This window comes from Procambarus clarkii, unplaced genomic scaffold, assembly GCF_040958095.1.
Source record: "Procambarus clarkii isolate CNS0578487 unplaced genomic scaffold, FALCON_Pclarkii_2.0 HiC_scaffold_318, whole genome shotgun sequence".
Classification (NCBI taxonomy): Eukaryota; Metazoa; Arthropoda; class Malacostraca; order Decapoda; family Cambaridae; genus Procambarus; species Procambarus clarkii.
In genome coordinates, this window is record NW_027189351.1 from 232,178 (window position 1) to 250,237 (window position 18,060).

General features: G+C 43.0%; 2 non-coding genes across 2 annotated transcripts; both read right to left on the reverse strand.

Moving 5' to 3' along the window:
- Nucleotides 1-3,544: 3,544 nt before the first annotated feature.
- Nucleotides 3,545-3,663, reverse strand: LOC138361361 (5S ribosomal RNA). The gene has a single exon (XR_011226927.1). It is a non-coding gene; the product is annotated as a 5S ribosomal RNA (ribosomal RNA).
- Nucleotides 3,664-15,286: 11,623 nt separating this feature from the next.
- Nucleotides 15,287-15,405, reverse strand: LOC138361362 (5S ribosomal RNA). The gene has a single exon (XR_011226928.1). It is a non-coding gene; the product is annotated as a 5S ribosomal RNA (ribosomal RNA).
- Nucleotides 15,406-18,060: the final 2,655 nt, after the last annotated feature.

Sequence of the window (18,060 nt, forward strand, 5' to 3'; positions counted from 1 at the left end):
GGTTTTATTCAGGGTGGCAGTACGGGTTGGCCCACTAGGGTAATGTATCTTTGCACGTTATATCACTGATAGAGCTGTAACATAAACCGTGAACACGCCGAGAGGAAGAGCCGTCGTTGCCTGAAAAAGAGGTGTGTGCCAGTTTGCCTGGGTGTTGCCTTGGATGGAAGATGGCTGTGATAAGGATGTGGCCCCAGGTAGGGTTACCACGAGAGTATGCTCGTCTGGGCCGACCAAGCGGCCCTGACCTTGCAAGTTAGCAACAGGTGCTACTAGCGCTCTGCATCTCTGGCTGTTGTTAAATCGATGCTGTTGGATCACTGTGGTGGTTGTGATGTCAGATGCCTCAAAACGGTGGTCCCATGTAACTGCAATAATGCAGAGGCAGGTGGTTGCAGGTGCGGGGGCGCTCAAACAGCGTATCGCCTAGATCTCACTGCGAGCGCGACGTGCTGCTGCTTCCGTTGCCAATGAAAAGTCGAGCTTTCCTTTTATATCCCGCTCGCGACTCAGCTCAGAGCGGGTCGCGTGGCGGAGCGCGCTGATTGGTCAGTGGCGGGCTCCCTTGATTCTGAGCGGGGTATATAACACGAAGCTCGATCTGCGAGACCACAAACCCACAACAGCAGCAGCAATGTCAGGACGCGGCAAGGGAGGCAAAGTGAAGGGCAAGTCAAAGTCTCGCTCCAGCAGGGCCGGACTTCAGTTCCCCGTGGGCAGAATTCACCGTCTGCTGCGTAAGGGCAACTACGCCGAACGCGTCGGTGCTGGCGCTCCTGTCTACCTGGCAGCCGTCATGGAATACCTCGCTGCCGAAGTTCTCGGAGCTCGCCGGTAACGCCGCACGTGACAACAAGAAGACCCGTATCATCCCACGTCACTTGCAGTTGGCCATCCGCAACGACGAAGAACTCAACAAACTTCTGTCTGGCGTAACCATTGCACAGGGAGGTGTTCTTCCAAACATTCAGGCAGTTCTTTTGCCAAAGAAGACAGAGAAGAAGTAAGCACTTCTGCCACCCACCAGCGACAAATACCATAACCAGGCTCCATCCGGAGCCACACACACTTTAATAGAGAGATTCAAGTAGACAATCAACTTTCAAACATTAATAATAACATTTATATTGATTTCATTTGGAATGTGTACATAACAAACAAACAAAACAAAATTATAGGGGATATTCAGCATCACTTGGAATATTAACCAATCATATAAATCCAATATATATTTTATATTTTACTTTAAGCGAAGAATTCATATTCTATCCATTTTTAATCATACAAATGAACAAAAGCAATTCTTCACTAGACGTAATGAATGAATAAATGATCAAGGTTTTAATGTGTTTCATGAATATATATATATATATATATATATATATATATATATATATATATATATATATATATATATATATATATATATATATATATATATATATATATATATATATATATATATTTAATACTTGTGAACCAGAATATGTTTGAGCAGCAGCGATCGTGCCTGCCATTGGCCGAAGTGCAACAATTCAAATAATTTAAAGGGCCTGCTCGGGTATATAAGAGAGGCTGGGAGACTGGGGCCGGTGGTGGGTGATGGGTGATGAGTGATGGTGTGGTGTGGTGTGGTGTTGTTAAGAGTTGATTTACGGCCAGCCAGCCAGCCAGCCAGCCAGCTGCAGCCAAGGCAGGGCAGGGCAGGGCAAGGCAAGGCAAGGCAAGGCAAGGCAAGGCAAGGCAAGGCAGGCAGGCAGGCAGGCAGGCAGGCAGGCAGGCAGGCAGCCAGGCAGCCAGGCAGCCAGACAGGCAGGCAGGCAGGCAGGCAGGCAGGCAGGCAGGCAGGCAGGCAGGCAGGCAGGCAGGCAGGCAGCCAGACAGCCAGGCAGGCAGGCAGGCAGGCAGGCAGGCAGGCAGGCAGGCAGGCAGGCAGGCAGGCAGGCAGGCAGCCAGCCAGCCAGCCAGCCAGCCAGCCAGCCAGCCAGCCACTCCCACTTTGTATTTATATGCATTCAATTTATATTCAAACATTATATATGTTAAGGGCCTTGTTTTAGTGTTTATTTTAAAAATGACAAACATCGAGTCATTTTACCAGTCCTTTAGCGTTAACGGTGATGCATTTTAAAACTGAACATAAATCGCCTTTTCTGGATATATCAAATATCGAATCCGCTTAATGTGCCTACAATTCAATCATTCAAAAAATACATAATTTACATCAAGCCTTTTCATAGAACAGACAATAAGATTTGTACATGCAAAAAAAAAAAAAATCCTTTAAGTTATCAATACAATGTGAGAAAACTTTACTTTTATAACTAAAGTTGCACAATTATACCAACTCTATGGTGGCTGGGTGGTAAGGTGTGTGGCTGGTGTTTTGGAAGTCGCGAGTTCAAACGACCCAATGGGAATAATACTTTTTTTTTTTTGCCATACAATCTTCCTAATACTATTATGTAGGTTTGTGTGTGTGTTTTTTTTATTCATTCTTTGGTTTTATAGATGACATACATATTGACTCCTTTTACCGGTCCTTAATTAGGCTCTGGGGAAGCAATGGTGGTGGTGGTGGTGGTGGTGCATTTAAAACTAAACCAAAAATCACCAGTTCTGGACGCGTCAAATATCATATCCGCTTAATGTGTCTACAACCTAATTACTTAAAACTACACTATTTAATTCATTCATATCATGTGCATATTGGTCATTATGCTCATACGAACCGACATCAAAATTTATTTTCATTATTAGAATCATACATTTCATCAAGTAATACAGATACAAAGAGATTTTCTTTCTGAGAAGACCGTTAGTATTGGCTTGCAGGCAGGCAGGCAGGCATTTGAGGGTTATTATTTCGCCTGTTGATTGGGGGGAGGGTTGATGTGTTAGGGGGTTTTCGGTTAGATGTGGTGGTGGTGATTGGTGGTGGTGGTGATTGGTGGTGATTGGTGGTGGTGGTGGTGGTGGTAGTAGGTGGGAGTTGGGGGTGGGGGGGGGGGGGTGGGGAGGGAAGGGGAGGGGAATGATGGTCTGTGGATTCCTTCTCCGTACCCTTTACATATAAGCAAAAATATGCCTTCTTGTGGGTATAGAAACATTAACACAAATTATATCAGTAACTGATATTGTAGCCTTATAAACAGAAAAGATTTGTACATACAAATACTTTTTAATTATCATTTATTTGTGGAAATGGCATTTACGTCATTAAATTGATACCTCAGCATCAAGCTAGTGTCCTGCAGCAGTGGTCCAGTGGTAAAGTGTATATAAGTGATGCGTATTCTTGGAGTTGCGAGTTCAAACCCGGATTAAGCTATATATATATATATACAACATGTTTTGTTTTGGTTGTTTGTTTTTGTATAAAGCCTCACACAATATCTATATTAAGCGAGTTTGTTTTAAACATGACATACATATTAATTCATTTTACCAGGCCTTATTCCACACAACTCCGTGAATTTCCCGTGGAGCCAGCCATTCAAACAAAAACAAACGAAACAAAACAAAACAAAACAAAAAACATTATTGCCAACAGCATTTGGTGTTCCCAGGCGGTCACCCATCCAAGTACTAACCAAACCCAACGTTGCTTAACTTCGCTGATCGGACGAGAAGCGGTGTTCTCAACGTGGTATGGCCGTTGGCATGAGACTGCCTACACATTGTGGCTAATAACCAACTCTTTTAAGTCATCGCGGCAGGATACGGACCTGCTTGTGGTGTCTTAATGGTAATTGTATCCTAACATATTTTTGTCTCCTTGGCATGGATATTTAACATCGTTTATTCAGTCTTGGGTTTATGTTCTTTCGCCATTTACAGACATTTTACATCTACCTACTTCCTCAGCCTGCCCTGCCAATTTCTAATGAATTTGTGGATTTTCTTTTGTAATACAAACATGTGTGTGCTCATCTGCTCTTCAGTTTTTATGATATTTGTCTCATCTGTCCTGCTTTATGATACTTTTACAAAGAACATGAACAAATGCTTCTATTTTAGAGAAGATATGGGATCCAGGTTTCGGAGCCGTAAAACCAACCGTCGTGATTGGTGGACGAGTTGCCAGGTTGCAGCTTCTGTACCGTGCCGGCACATAAATAGGTTCGGCTCAAGCGGCGGCAGCATCATTCCCCCGTGACTGTCTGAGCGTCTCTCATCACCTTGGTTGGTTCATCATCATCATCATGGTAGAAGCAAAGCCTACCAAGAAGGCTGCGGCTGCTGCTGCTGCTGCTGTGGTGGCCACCACCAGGAAACCTCGCGTCCAGGTTGCTCACCCGAAAACTAGTCAAATGGTTCTAGCCGCGGTCGCAGCACTCAAAGACCGTAAGGGCTCGTCTCTACAAGCAATCAAGAAGTACGTTGTTGCCAACAACAAAGTCGAGGCTGCCAAGATCGCCATTTACATCCGAAGATTTCTCAAGAAAGCAGTGGCTGACGGCATTCTTGTTCAGACCAAGGGAAGTGGAGCTAGTGGATCATTCAAGCTGGCCGTAGCAGAGAAGAGGGCCGTTCTAACTCCCAAGAAAGCCACCACAACCAAGAAACCATCTACAGCAGCAAAGAAGGCCGTGGTAACTCCCAAGAAAGCCGCCACAAGCAACAAACCACCTACAGCCTTGAAAAAGAAGCAGCAGCAGCAGCAGCTTGTTGTTGGGAACAAAAAGCCCAAAATAAAGAGAGCTTCAAAATCTCCCAAACCACCCAAGGCAAAGAAAGCTGTCAAAAAAACAACAAAGGCAAAATAAACGACGACATGCAAGCAGCATGAATACACATGACAATAAACATCCAGGCCTCCCCCCTCAGTGGAGGGGCCTCATATGATTCCAAAAAAGAGTTTAGTTTTGTAGACAAATAAATCATTACTTTTGGGGTAGATTTACTCTGTATATATATATATATATATATATATATATATATATATATATATATATATATATATATATATATATATATATATATATATATATATATATATATATATATATATATATATATATATATATATATATACATGGGTGAGGTGATATGGTACCAAAGTTTTGGGTAAGGTGATTGACATTTACACAAGATAAAACACGAACCAATGGGAATAAAAACATAAGAATGGAAGTAACTGCAGAAGGCCTATTGGCCCATAACACAAGCACTTCCTCTTGATGCTTCTATATTGGTTCAGAGTCTTGAAGCTATAATAATATATATATATATATATATATATATATATATATATATATATATATATATATATATATATATATATATATATATATATATATATATATATATACACACAAAACTAAATAGTCTTGTTAGACAAATTGCCCCTATTAGAGGCAAGTTGACTAACAAGCCGAATGACTGGCAATTGTTTTGAATTTGAGTTAAATCTAACATAGAAATGTAATCAAACCTAACCTAACCTATGCTAACCCAAGCTAAGCTAACCTAACCTAACCTAAGCTAACCCAAGCTAAGCTAAGCTAACCTAACCTAACCTAACCTAACCTAAGCTAAGCTAACCTAACCTAACCCAGCAATTCATGATCTTAATATAATACTGTTAATTGGATAAACCAATTTGGAAAGAAATGTTCGAAAATAACAAAATTAACTGTGCTTGTTAGGAAAATTGGGCCTTGCATACTTGTCCCAATAGTGTGGTTCTCGCTTTTAGGTACGACATAAACGTATACCTAAGTTGAGAGAGAAAAAGATTCTCACTCAAACATGCATATCGATTGCCAGTCCTGAATTCTGGGTAGATATTCGTGTCCTCCCTTTTCATTTACCATCATTTGGATACTATCAAAACAGCTCTGAGAAGGATAAAATGAATAAAACGGGTAGCTCACTCATGTAAAAAGGAAGAGTTGGGAAAGATCTCTCTCTCTCTCTCTCTCTCTCTCCCCCTCACACCCCCCCCCCCCACCAATGATCCTGCTCTGCTAGTATATAACGTAACAAACCTTCCCCCCCCCCTCCCCAATCAGAGTCCCTTTAAGCATGCGAGGATAAAAAATAGATTTCATAAGACCCAATGTGCTAGCTGATATCAAAACAATTTATGTTATCGTCTATTAAGCCCTTCAGTAAAAAAGTATAGGGACCTAATTAGGTCCCGTTTTGAGGTGGTGGTGGGTGGAATCGATGGATTAGCCAAGCTCTTATCCGCCGAATCCGTAGAGGGTACGACCCTGGCGCTTCAGAGCGTACACCACGTCCATGGCAGTGACGGTCTTCCTCTTGGCGTGTTCCGTGTAGGTTACAGCATCACGGATGACGTTCTCGAGGAACACCTTCAGGACGCCACGGGTCTCTTCGTAGATGAGACCCGAAATACGCTTGACGCCGCCACGACGAGCTAAGCGACGAATAGCGGGCTTGGTGATGCCCTGGATGTTGTCACGTAGCACCTTACGATGACGCTTGGCGCCACCCTTTCCGAGTCCCTTGCCTCCCTTGCCGCGTCCAGTCATGGTGTTGTAGTTGTGTGAATCGAATTGACGAATGCCAGAATCAGAATCAGAATAATACAGGAGAAGATGCCCATAGGGGCGAGTTTGGAAGTGGGGACAGAAGAAGATAAGGGGGGGTGAGAGGAAGAAGATTTGTAAGAGAAAAAGTGCCAGGGCTAAACCCAGCTGCGTGTCGTTAGGTTGCGGCTTTCGAGGCAGGGACTCAGTCGGGTGTTTTCAGTGACAACATCGGGACATCACAAACTCACAACATCACAGTGATTGGCTCAAGAGCGTCAGGGCTGAACTTTTTTACGGATTGTTTGTGCTGGTTGTTGAGAGCTGAATATGTAATGATAGTGGATGCTGGGTGTTGAGAGCTAAAGTTTAACGAAATACAGAGTTAGGAAGAGGATCATGGATGGTAGAGAAGAGGTCATGATTGTTTCGTGGTAGTCTGAGAGTGTGTAGGAGAAAATCAATGTGTTGTTCATGATGAGTGAGTAGTCTATCGATTTGTTTGTCTGATAGAGTTTTCCAGTAGGTATTTAGGGCAGGAATGTTAGTACTTTCATGGAGACTTTGACTGGTATTTAACTCTTGCCATCGGGTGTTGAGTACCCATCTTAGTGCTCTATTCTGTATTCTTTGAAGTTTTATTTTGTTAGTGCGTGCAGATAGAGAAAGAGCTAGTGGAGCGTATGTTAGGAGAGGTCTAATAAGTGCTTTGTAAAGGTGCATTTTTGTGTCAGGTTTTGCAAATCTAAGTCTGTATAGTTTCTTCATGGCTTGAAGAGCTATTGCATGTTTCTGTGTTATGTGTGTGTGAAAGAGTAGTTGTCGATCAAATGTGAGTCCCAGGACTGTGGAGGAGGGAGATACAGAGATATAAGTAGGATTTTGAGTGTATGAATAGAGTTTGAGAGGAATTGGGCGAATAGTTCTTTTACAGAAAAAGTAGGTGATTTTAGATTTGCTGGAGTTGGTTTTTATACGCCATTTGTACTCCCACTCAGTGACAACATCAAGTTCTGTTTGTGCTCTGTTTGTTAGTGTATCAATGGTGTTGCTGGTGACAAGGTGAGAGACATCATCAGCATAACATATGGTTAATGAAGTGTGATGAACAGGGTCAGGAATGTCGTTTATGTATAGGATGTAGAGTGTTGGGGCAAGAACAGAACCTTGGGGAACACCGGCGTTTAAGTTGAAGTAGTCAGAGTGTTGTTGGAGGAACTTAATTCTCATTGTCCTATTGTCTAAGTAGTTCGAAAGAAGTTTGGTGGTGATGAGAGGAAGATTAAAGTTGTTGCATAGTTTGAATTTTAAGCCGTCATGCCAAACAGTGTCAAAGGCCTTCTCAACGTCCTTAGTGATGAGTGCAGTCTTAAGTCTTTGGTGCTGATTGATACTGAGGTAGTTAGTCATGATGTTTAAGGCGTCGTGAGTGGACCGGTGAGGCCGAAATCCAAACTGTTTGTTAGTGAGTAAGTCATTGTGTTCAAGGTGCGTTCTAAGTCTCTGGTTGATCAGCCTTTCAAAGACTTTGCCAAGTGTCTCTAGAAGGCTGATGGGTCTATAGTTCTTTGGGTCAGTGTGGGGTTTCCCAGGTTTTGGAATAAGAACGGCTGTGGCAGACTTAAAGTTGAGTGGAAAGTACCCAGAGGCAAGGGAGGCGTTGAATAGGTTAGTGATAGCAGTAATGATAGAAGCAGGGAGTTGTCTAAGAAGGATATGTCCAATGCCAGACGCACCAGGGGCTCTACGACGAGTGCCCATGAGAGCTGTCTTGACATCAGCTAGAGTTAGGGGAGTCTGTAGTTCAGTGTTTGAATTGAGATTTTCAAGGTGAATGAGGTCGTCTGGTGTAGTTGCTTGTCTATTTTGGTGTATCCAGTCTTCGACTATTTCAATGTTGGGGCGTGCAAATGGTTCAGGAGGATGTGGGTGAAAGATTTGTTCCCAGTGGTGTTTAAAAATGTTGAGAACTGCTTCAGGATCAGTGATTTTGTTGTTATTATTTAGAAGGTATTTAAACGGTGTGTGAGTTGATCCTTGTAATCGTTTGATTCGTTTCCAGAATTCTTGAGGTGTCAGTTTTCTGTATTGTTCTGCTTGTTCTATAAGGTGTTTCCAATGTTTTGTGTGGTCTTCATCTAGGCTGTTAAGGATATGGTTTTTTAATGCTGTTAGGTCCCATAGTATTTGTCCATGACGATGTATGTTTTGTAAGAATCTAGTGTGATAGCAAGCTAAGAGGCGTTTGGAGCGAATGGAGGGGGTGAAAGTGAAATGTGGTTTGTGTGCTGTTTTAGGGATGGAGATGTTTGCTGCATGAATGATGGTGTCTTGTATGTTGCGTGCTTGTGTGTCGATGTCAGTGTGATGTTTGTCATTGTATTCATAAGTGAGATCAGTGTCATCAATGTGTTGTTTGAACATGTCCCAGTTTGCCCTATGGTATGAGAATTGAGGAGTGCTGGGGATGAGAATAGGATTTGTGGAGACTGTGAGAATTAAGGGAATATGATCAGAGCCCGTAATGGGCCCTGGTGAAATGAAGTGTTGCAAGTTGCTGCCGTGTCTGTTGGTGAATATGAGATCAGGCCGGCCAGAACCTGTATGTGTGAAACAAGTGGGGAAATCAGGGCCAAGAAAGAATAGATGTTTTTGGGTGTATATTTGGTGAAGCTGTCTGCCATGCTGATTTGTGGTATTGTGGTGGAATGTAGGGTGTTGTGCATTGAGGTCTGCAAGCAGAAAAACAGGCAAGTGAGAGTTGTTGAAGAGAGTTATGAAATCTTGCATGGGAATGTCGGTGTTAGGACGGGTGTAGGTTGTGCAGATGATGAGAGACCCCATTTGTGTATGAACTTTAATGGCTAGGAAATGTTTGTGAAGCCAATGAGTGTGTAAGAGTTCGTGTTTGTATGAAGAACGGATGAGTATTGCAACTCCTTCATGTGCTTCATCTGGTGACTGGTAAGAGGTGTAGCCATAATGTTTGATTTTATATGAGTTCGTGATGTATGTGCTATTTAATAATAGCACATCAGGTCTCTCGATCTCAATAAAATCTGACACCATGTGTCTAATGTTGAAATATGCCCGCACATTAAACTGTATGATCTTTATGAATTTTTAGGTTTTGATGGGGTGCTGGTGGGGTTTTGTGCATGTACAAGAGCATGAGGGTTGCGTGATTCAATGAGTTGGGCAGTTATTGAGGAGGGTGCATCTTGGAGGATGGTGGTAGGAATTGTAGGATATTTACAGCGGGAGGTGGGAGTAAGACAACGGGTTGCTGAACGGGCTCGGGACGAGACAAGATGAGTTACAGAAGAAATGACTGAAGTTGTTGGGGGATGGAGGGAGACAGAAGGCTTGTTGACAGGGACCGGGTGAGAGGTATCAGAGGTTGTAGTGTTAGTAGTCAGATTGGAAGTGGAGAGGACAATGTTGGGAGAAGAGGTTGAAAGTGCCTTTGACATGGATGCTTCAGTTTGGGATAGTCCAGGATGTGCTGTTTGGTCAGTGGCACCGTTTTCTGTAGCAGTCAGGAGTGGGTTGGTAGGAGATTGTGGGGGAACTGTAGTATTTTCTTCAGCTGAAGTCATGGTGTTTTGTGGAGTGAGGACTGTAGGCGAGAATGGAGCAGAGCGCAATAGTTGAGTAGGAGGAACAGAGATACTAGGAAGGCCGTTATGAGTGAGAAAGATTGGAAGATAGTCAGCAAAGTCACGGCCATCGTCCTTGGCCTTCAAGTAAGCAGCTTGTACACAGGCAGTGACTCGTTCATATGCAAGGTTCTGAAGAGGAGAATAAGGTGGAGGTGGTGGGTGAGGGAAGAGAGGTGGAGAGGACTGAGTTTGTTGTGCAGTATTATGATGATGTTGCTGGTGAGGTGAAGCATTAAGGACACTGGCATAGGACATTGATGTGGCTGATGCTGTTTGGTGATGAGATAGGTTATGGGAGGTTGAAGAAGAGGAATGAGGGTGTGCTTGAGTGCGAGGTTGGTTATTGCGAAGAGATTTTAGGGTTTGCTTTCTCAAAGGGCAAGATTTGTCAACTGCTGAATGACCTCCTTGGCAATTGATGCATTTTAAAGTGTTGGCAGAGCACTGAGTGTAAAAATGGCCTTCTACAGAACATTTTGAACAAATTTGTGGGCTTTTACATTTCCGGGTTTCATGACTGTATTTGTAGCATTTAAAGCATTGCAGCAAAGGAAGATAGTCAACTGGACTAATGAGATAGGGAGGAGTGCTGGTGTGGAGGATTTTAATTCCATGGTGCAAGAGTTTTTGAGCTTCTGTAGGGGAGGAACATTGGATCTTGAGGTGTTTTGTATTGGGCACTGGGTATATCTCCATTACAGTAATAGCATTCCTGTGAGAGATGTCTTGAGAGAGATTGATAGTAGTAGGTGCTGAAAGGACAGAGCTGTCGACATTTCTTACAAGTACAGAGCATTTAGTTTTTTGTTCAATAGTGAGAACAGGAGTAAGTGAAGCTTGTGTGAGTTTTCTGAAAGTAGGTTCCTTGAAACAGGCAAAAAGGTCGTCTTCAGAGGCAATGAGAAATTTGATGGTGTTTGTGTTGGCATGTTTTATATGGTTAGTGGCTGGTGTGCCAGTGGCATTGTAAAAGGTAGTGATGCAGTCAACTGTGTCTATGGGTGTATTCCCAGTGTAGGTCATCCGTAGACAGTGAGCCATTGTGACTCACTGTCTACTGACAGTCCCGTGTCTTGTGCCAATCACTGCGATTCCATTAGCTCAGTGGGGGGGTCAGTGTGCTCGTGAGCTGTGGGTTGGAGCTCGGTTGTCAGAGGCGTAATTCCGGGTTCCTAGCAGGCTAATTGAACCCGGTTCGGCACAAATACAAAGTATTCGTGAGTCCTGAAGGTGTTACTCAAGGGCAACCCCCACTGCTAGTTGACTCGCACTATCACGAGGTTCTAGCAGTGGATCGGCATAGCAAACAAGCCAGGCAGGGAGACACAGGGCGCAAGCACGTGCTGTGACCCCACCTGGGAGGAAAGGACGAATACCCCACTGCACTTTCACCGCACAGGGGGTAGGTCCCGGCCTGAAGAGGAAGAAATGTTTAGCAGAGGAGAGAAAGAGTGCTATGCACGGCAATACACATTACGTAAGTTAGGCCATCCAGCTGTCCCTGGTTTTATTCAGGGTGGCAGTACGGGTTGGCCCACTAGGGTAATGTATCTTTGCACGTTATATCACTGATAGAGCTGTAACATAAACCGTGAACACGCCGAGAGGAAGAGCCGTCGTTGCCTGAAAAAGAGGTGTGTGCCAGTTTGCCTGGGTGTTGCCTTGGATGGAAGATGGCTGTGATAAGGATGTGGCCCCAGGTAGGGTTACCACGAGAGTATGCTCGTCTGGGCCGACCAAGCGGCCCTGACCTTGCAAGTTAGCAACAGGTGCTACTAGCGCTCTGCATCTCTGGCTGTTGTTAAATCGATGCTGTTGGATCACTGTGGTGGTTGTGATGTCAGATGCCTCAAAACGGTGGTCCCATGTAACTGCAATAATGCAGAGGCAGGTGGTTGCAGGTGCGGGGGCGCTCAAACAGCGTATCGCCTAGATCTCACTGCGAGCGCGACGTGCTGCTGCTTCCGTTGCCAATGAAAAGTCGAGCTTTCCTTTTATATCCCGCTCGCGACTCAGCTCAGAGCGGGTCGCGTGGCGGAGCGCGCTGATTGGTCAGTGGCGGGCTCCCTTGATTCTGAGCGGGGTATATAACACGAAGCTCGATCTGCGAGACCACAAACCCACAACAGCAGCAGCAATGTCAGGACGCGGCAAGGGAGGCAAAGTGAAGGGCAAGTCAAAGTCTCGCTCCAGCAGGGCCGGACTTCAGTTCCCCGTGGGCAGAATTCACCGTCTGCTGCGTAAGGGCAACTACGCCGAACGCGTCGGTGCTGGCGCTCCTGTCTACCTGGCAGCCGTCATGGAATACCTCGCTGCCGAAGTTCTCGAGCTCGCCGGTAACGCCGCACGTGACAACAAGAAGACCCGTATCATCCCACGTCACTTGCAGTTGGCCATCCGCAACGACGAAGAACTCAACAAACTTCTGTCTGGCGTAACCATTGCACAGGGAGGTGTTCTTCCAAACATTCAGGCAGTTCTTTTGCCAAAGAAGACAGAGAAGAAGTAAGCACTTCTGCCACCCACCGCGACAAATACCATAACCAGGCTCCATCCGGAGCCACACACACTTTAATAGAGAGATTCAAGTAGACAATCAACTTTCAAACATTAATAATAACATTTATATTGATTTCATTTGGAATGTGTACATAACAAACAAACAAAACAAAATTATAGGGGATATTCAGCATCACTTGGAATATTAACCAATCATATAAATCCAATATATATTTTATATTTTACTTTAAGCGAAGAATTCATATTCTATCCATTTTTAATCATACAAATGAACAAAAGCAATTCTTCACTAGACGTAATGAATGAATAAATGATCAAGGTTTTAATGTGTTTCATGAATATATATATATATATATATATATATATATATATATATATATATATATATATATATATATATATATATATATATATATATATATATATATATATATATATATATATATATATATTAATACTTGTGAACCAGAATATGTTTGAGCAGCAGCGATCGTGCCTGCCATTGGCCGAAGTGCAACAATTCAAATAATTTAAAGGGCCTGCTCGGGTATATAAGAGAGGCTGGGAGACTGGGGCCGGTGGTGGGTGATGGGTGATGAGTGATGGTGTGGTGTGGTGTGGTGTTGTTAAGAGTTGATTTACGGCCAGCCAGCCAGCCAGCCAGCCAGCTGCAGCCAAGGCAGGGCAGGGCAGGGCAAGGCAAGGCAAGGCAAGGCAAGGCAAGGCAAGGCAAGGCAGGCAGGCAGGCAGGCAGGCAGGCAGGCAGGCAGGCAGCCAGGCAGCCAGGCAGCCAGACAGGCAGGCAGGCAGGCAGGCAGGCAGGCAGGCAGGCAGGCAGGCAGGCAGGCAGGCAGGCAGGCAGCCAGACAGCCAGGCAGGCAGGCAGGCAGGCAGGCAGGCAGGCAGGCAGGCAGGCAGGCAGGCAGGCAGGCAGGCAGCCAGCCAGCCAGCCAGCCAGCCAGCCAGCCAGCCAGCCACTCCCACTTTGTATTTATATGCATTCAATTTATATTCAAACATTATATATGTTAAGGGCCTTGTTTTAGTGTTTATTTTAAAAATGACAAACATCGAGTCATTTTACCAGTCCTTTAGCGTTAACGGTGATGCATTTTAAAACTGAACATAAATCGCCTTTTCTGGATATATCAAATATCGAATCCGCTTAATGTGCCTACAATTCAATCATTCAAAAAATACATAATTTACATCAAGCCTTTTCATAGAACAGACAATAAGATTTGTACATGCAAAAAAAAAAAAAATCCTTTAAGTTATCAATACAATGTGAGAAAACTTTACTTTTATAACTAAAGTTGCACAATTATACCAACTCTATGGTGGCTGGGTTGTAAGGTGTGTGGCTGGTGTTTTGGAAGTCGCGAGTTCAAACGACCCAATGGGAATAATACTTTTTTTTTTTTTGCCATACAATCTTCCTAATACTATTATGTAGGTTTGTGTGTGTTTTTTTATTCATTCTTTGGTTTTATAGATGACATACATATTGACTCCTTTTACCGGTCCTTAATTAGGCTCTGGGGAAGCAATGGTGGTGGTGGTGGTGGTGCATTTAAAACTAAACCAAAAATCACCAGTTCTGGACGCGTCAAATATCATATCCGCTTAATGTGTCTACAACCTAATTACTTAAAACTACACTATTTAATTCATTCATATCATGTGCATATTGGTCATTATGCTCATACAACCGACATCAAAATTTATTTTCATTATTAGAATCATACATTTCATCAAGTAATACAGATACAAAGAGATTTTCTTTCTGAGAAGACCGTTAGTATTGGCTGGCTGGCAGGCAGGCAGGCATTTGAGGGTTATTATTTCGCCTGTTGATTGGGGGGAGGGTTGATGTGTTAGGGGGTTTTCGGTTAGGTGTGGTGGTGGTGATTGGTGATTGGTGGTGATTGGTGGTGAGTAGTGGTGGTGGTGGTGAGTAGTGGTGGTGGTGGTGGTGGTGGTAGTAGGTGGGAGGGGAGGGGGGGGGGGGGGAAGGGGACTGATGGTCTGTGGATTCCTTCTCCGTACCCCTTACATATAAGCAAAAACATGCCTTCCTGTGGGTATAGAAACATTAACACAAATTATATCAGTAACTGATATTGTAGCCTTTTAAACAGAAAAGATTTGTACATACAAATACTTTTAAATTATCATTTATTTGTGGAAATGGCATTTACGTCATTAAATTGATACCTCAGCATCAAGTGTCCTGCAGCTGTGGTCCAGTGGTAAAGTGTATATAAGTGATGCGTATTCTTGGAGTTGCGAGTTCAAACCCGGATTAAGCTATATATATATATATATATATATATATATATATATATATATATATATATATATATATATATATATATATATATATATATATATATATATATATATACACAACATGTTTTGTTTTGGTTGTTTGTTTTTGTATAAAGCCTCACACACTATATTAAGCGAGTTTGTTTTAAACATGACATACATATTAATTCATTTTACCAGGCCTTATTCCACACAACTCCGTGAATTTCCCGTGGAGCCAGCCATTCAAACAAAAACAAACGAAACAAAACAAAACAAAACAAAAAACATTATTGCCAACAGCATTTGGTGTTCCCAGGCGGTCACCCATCCAAGTACTAACCAAACCCAACGTTGCTTAACTTCGCTGAACGGACGAGAAGCGGTGTTCTCAACGTGGTATGGCCGTTGGCATGAGACTGCCTACACATTGTGGCTAATAACCAACTCTTTTTAGTCATCACGGCAGGATACGGACCTTCTTGTGGTGTCTTAATGGTAATTGTATCCTAACATATTTTTGTCTCCTTGGCATGGATATTTAACATCGTTTATTCAGTCTTGGGTTTATGTTCTTTCGCCATTTACAGACATTTTACATCTACCTACTTCCTCAGCCTGCCCTGCCAATTTCTAATGAATTTGTGGATTTTCTTTTGTAATACATACATGTGTGTGCTCATCTGCTCTTCAGTTTTTATGATATTTGTCTCATCTGTCCTGCTTTATGATACTTTTACAAAGAACATGAACAAATGCTTCTATTTTAGAGAAGATATGGGATCCAGGTTTCGGAGCCGTAAAACCAACCGTTGTGATTGGTGGACGAGTTGCCAGGTTGCAGCTTCTGTACCGTGCCGGCACATAAATAGGTTCGGCTCAAGCGGCGGCAGCATCATTCCCCCGTGACTGTCTGAGCGTCTCTCATCACCTTGGTTATCTCATCATCATCATGGTAGAAGCAAAGCCTACCAAGAAGGCTGCGGCTGCTGCTGTGGTGGCCACCACCAGGAAACCTCGCGTCCAGGTTGCTCACCCGAAAACTAGTCAAATGGTTCTAGCCGCGGTCGCAGCACTCAAAGACCGTAAGGGCTCGTCTCTACAAGCAATCAAGAAGTACGTTGTTGCCAACAACAAAGTCGAGGCTGCCAAGATCGCCATTTACATCCGAAGATTTCTCAAGAAAGCAGTGGCTGACGGCATTCTTGTTCAGACCAAGGGAAGTGGAGCTAGTGGATCATTCAAGCTGGCCGTAGCAGAGAAGAGGGCCGTTCTAACTCCCAAGAAAGCCACCACAACCAAGAAACCATCTACAGCAGCAAAGAAGGCCGTGGTAACTCCCAAGAAAGCCGCCACAAGCAACAAACCACATACAGCCTTGAAAAAGAAGCAGCAGCAGCAGCTTGTTGTTGGGAACAAAAAGCCCAAAATAAAGAGAGCTTCAAAATCTCCCAAACCACCCAAGGCAAAGAAAGCTGTCAAGAAAACAACAAAGGCAAAATAAACGACGACATGCAAGCAGCATGAATACACATGACAATAAACATCCAGGCCTCCCCCCTCAGTGGAGGGGCCTCATATGATTCCAAAAAGAGTTTAGTTTTGTAGACAAATAAATCATTACTTTTGGGGTAGATTTACTCTGTATATTATATATATATATATATATATATATATATATATATATATATATATATATATATATATATATATATATATATATATATATATATATACATGGGTGAGGTGATATGGTACCAAAGTTTTGGGTAAGGTGATTGACATTTACACAAGATAAAACACGAACCAATGGGAATAAAAACATAAGAATGGAAGTAACTGCAGAAGGCCTATTGGCCCATAACACAAGCACTTCCTCTTGATGCTTCTATATTGGTTCGGAGTCTTGAAGCTATAATATATATATATATATATATATATATATATATATATATATATATATATATATATATATATATATATATATATATATATATATATATATATACACAAAACTAAATAGTCTTGTTAGACAAATTGCCCCTATTAGAGGCAAGTTGACTAACAAGCCGAATGACTGCAATTGTTTTGAATTTGAGTTAAATCTAACATAGAAATGTAATCAAACCTAACCTAACCTATGCTAACCCAAGCTAAGCTAACCTAACCTAACCTAAGCTAACCCAAGCTAAGCTAAGCTAACCTAACCTAACCTAACCTAACCTAACCTAACCTAACCTAACCTAACCTAACCTAACCTAACCTAACCTAACCTAACCTAACCCAGCAATTCATGATCTTAATATAATACTGTTAATTGGATAAACCAATTTGGAAAGAAATGTTCGAAAATAACAAAATTAACTGTGCTTGTTAGGAAAATTGGGCCTTGCATACTTGTCCCAATAGTGTGGTTCTCGCTTTTAGGTACGACATAAACGTATACCTAAGTTGAGAGAGAAAAAGATTCGCACTCAAACATGCATATCGATTGCCAGTCCTGAATTCTGGGTAGATATTCGTGTCCTCCCTTTTCATTTACCATCATTTGGATACTATCAAAACAGCTCTGAGAAGGATAAAATGAATAAAACGGGTAGCTCACTCATGTAAAAAGGAAGAGTTGGGAAAGATCTCTCTCTCTCTCTCTCCCCCTCACCCCCCCCCCCCCACCAATGATCCTGCTCTGCTAGTATATAACGTAACAAACCTTCCCCCCCCCCCTCCCTCCCCAATCAGAGTCCCTTTAAGCATGCGAGGATAAAAAATAGATTTCATAAGACCCAATGTGCTAGCTGATATCAAAACAATTTATGTTATCGTCTATTAAGCCCTTCAGTAAAAAAGTATAGGGACCTAATTAGGTCCCGTTTTGAGGTGGTGGTGGGTGGAATCGATGGATTAGCCAAGCTCTTATCCGCCGAATCCGTAGAGGGTACGACCCTGGCGCTTCAGAGCGTACACCACGTCCATAGCAGTGACGGTCTTCCTCTTGGCGTGTTCCGTGTAGGTTACAGCATCACGGATGACGTTCTCGAGGAACACCTTCAGGACGCCACGGGTCTCTT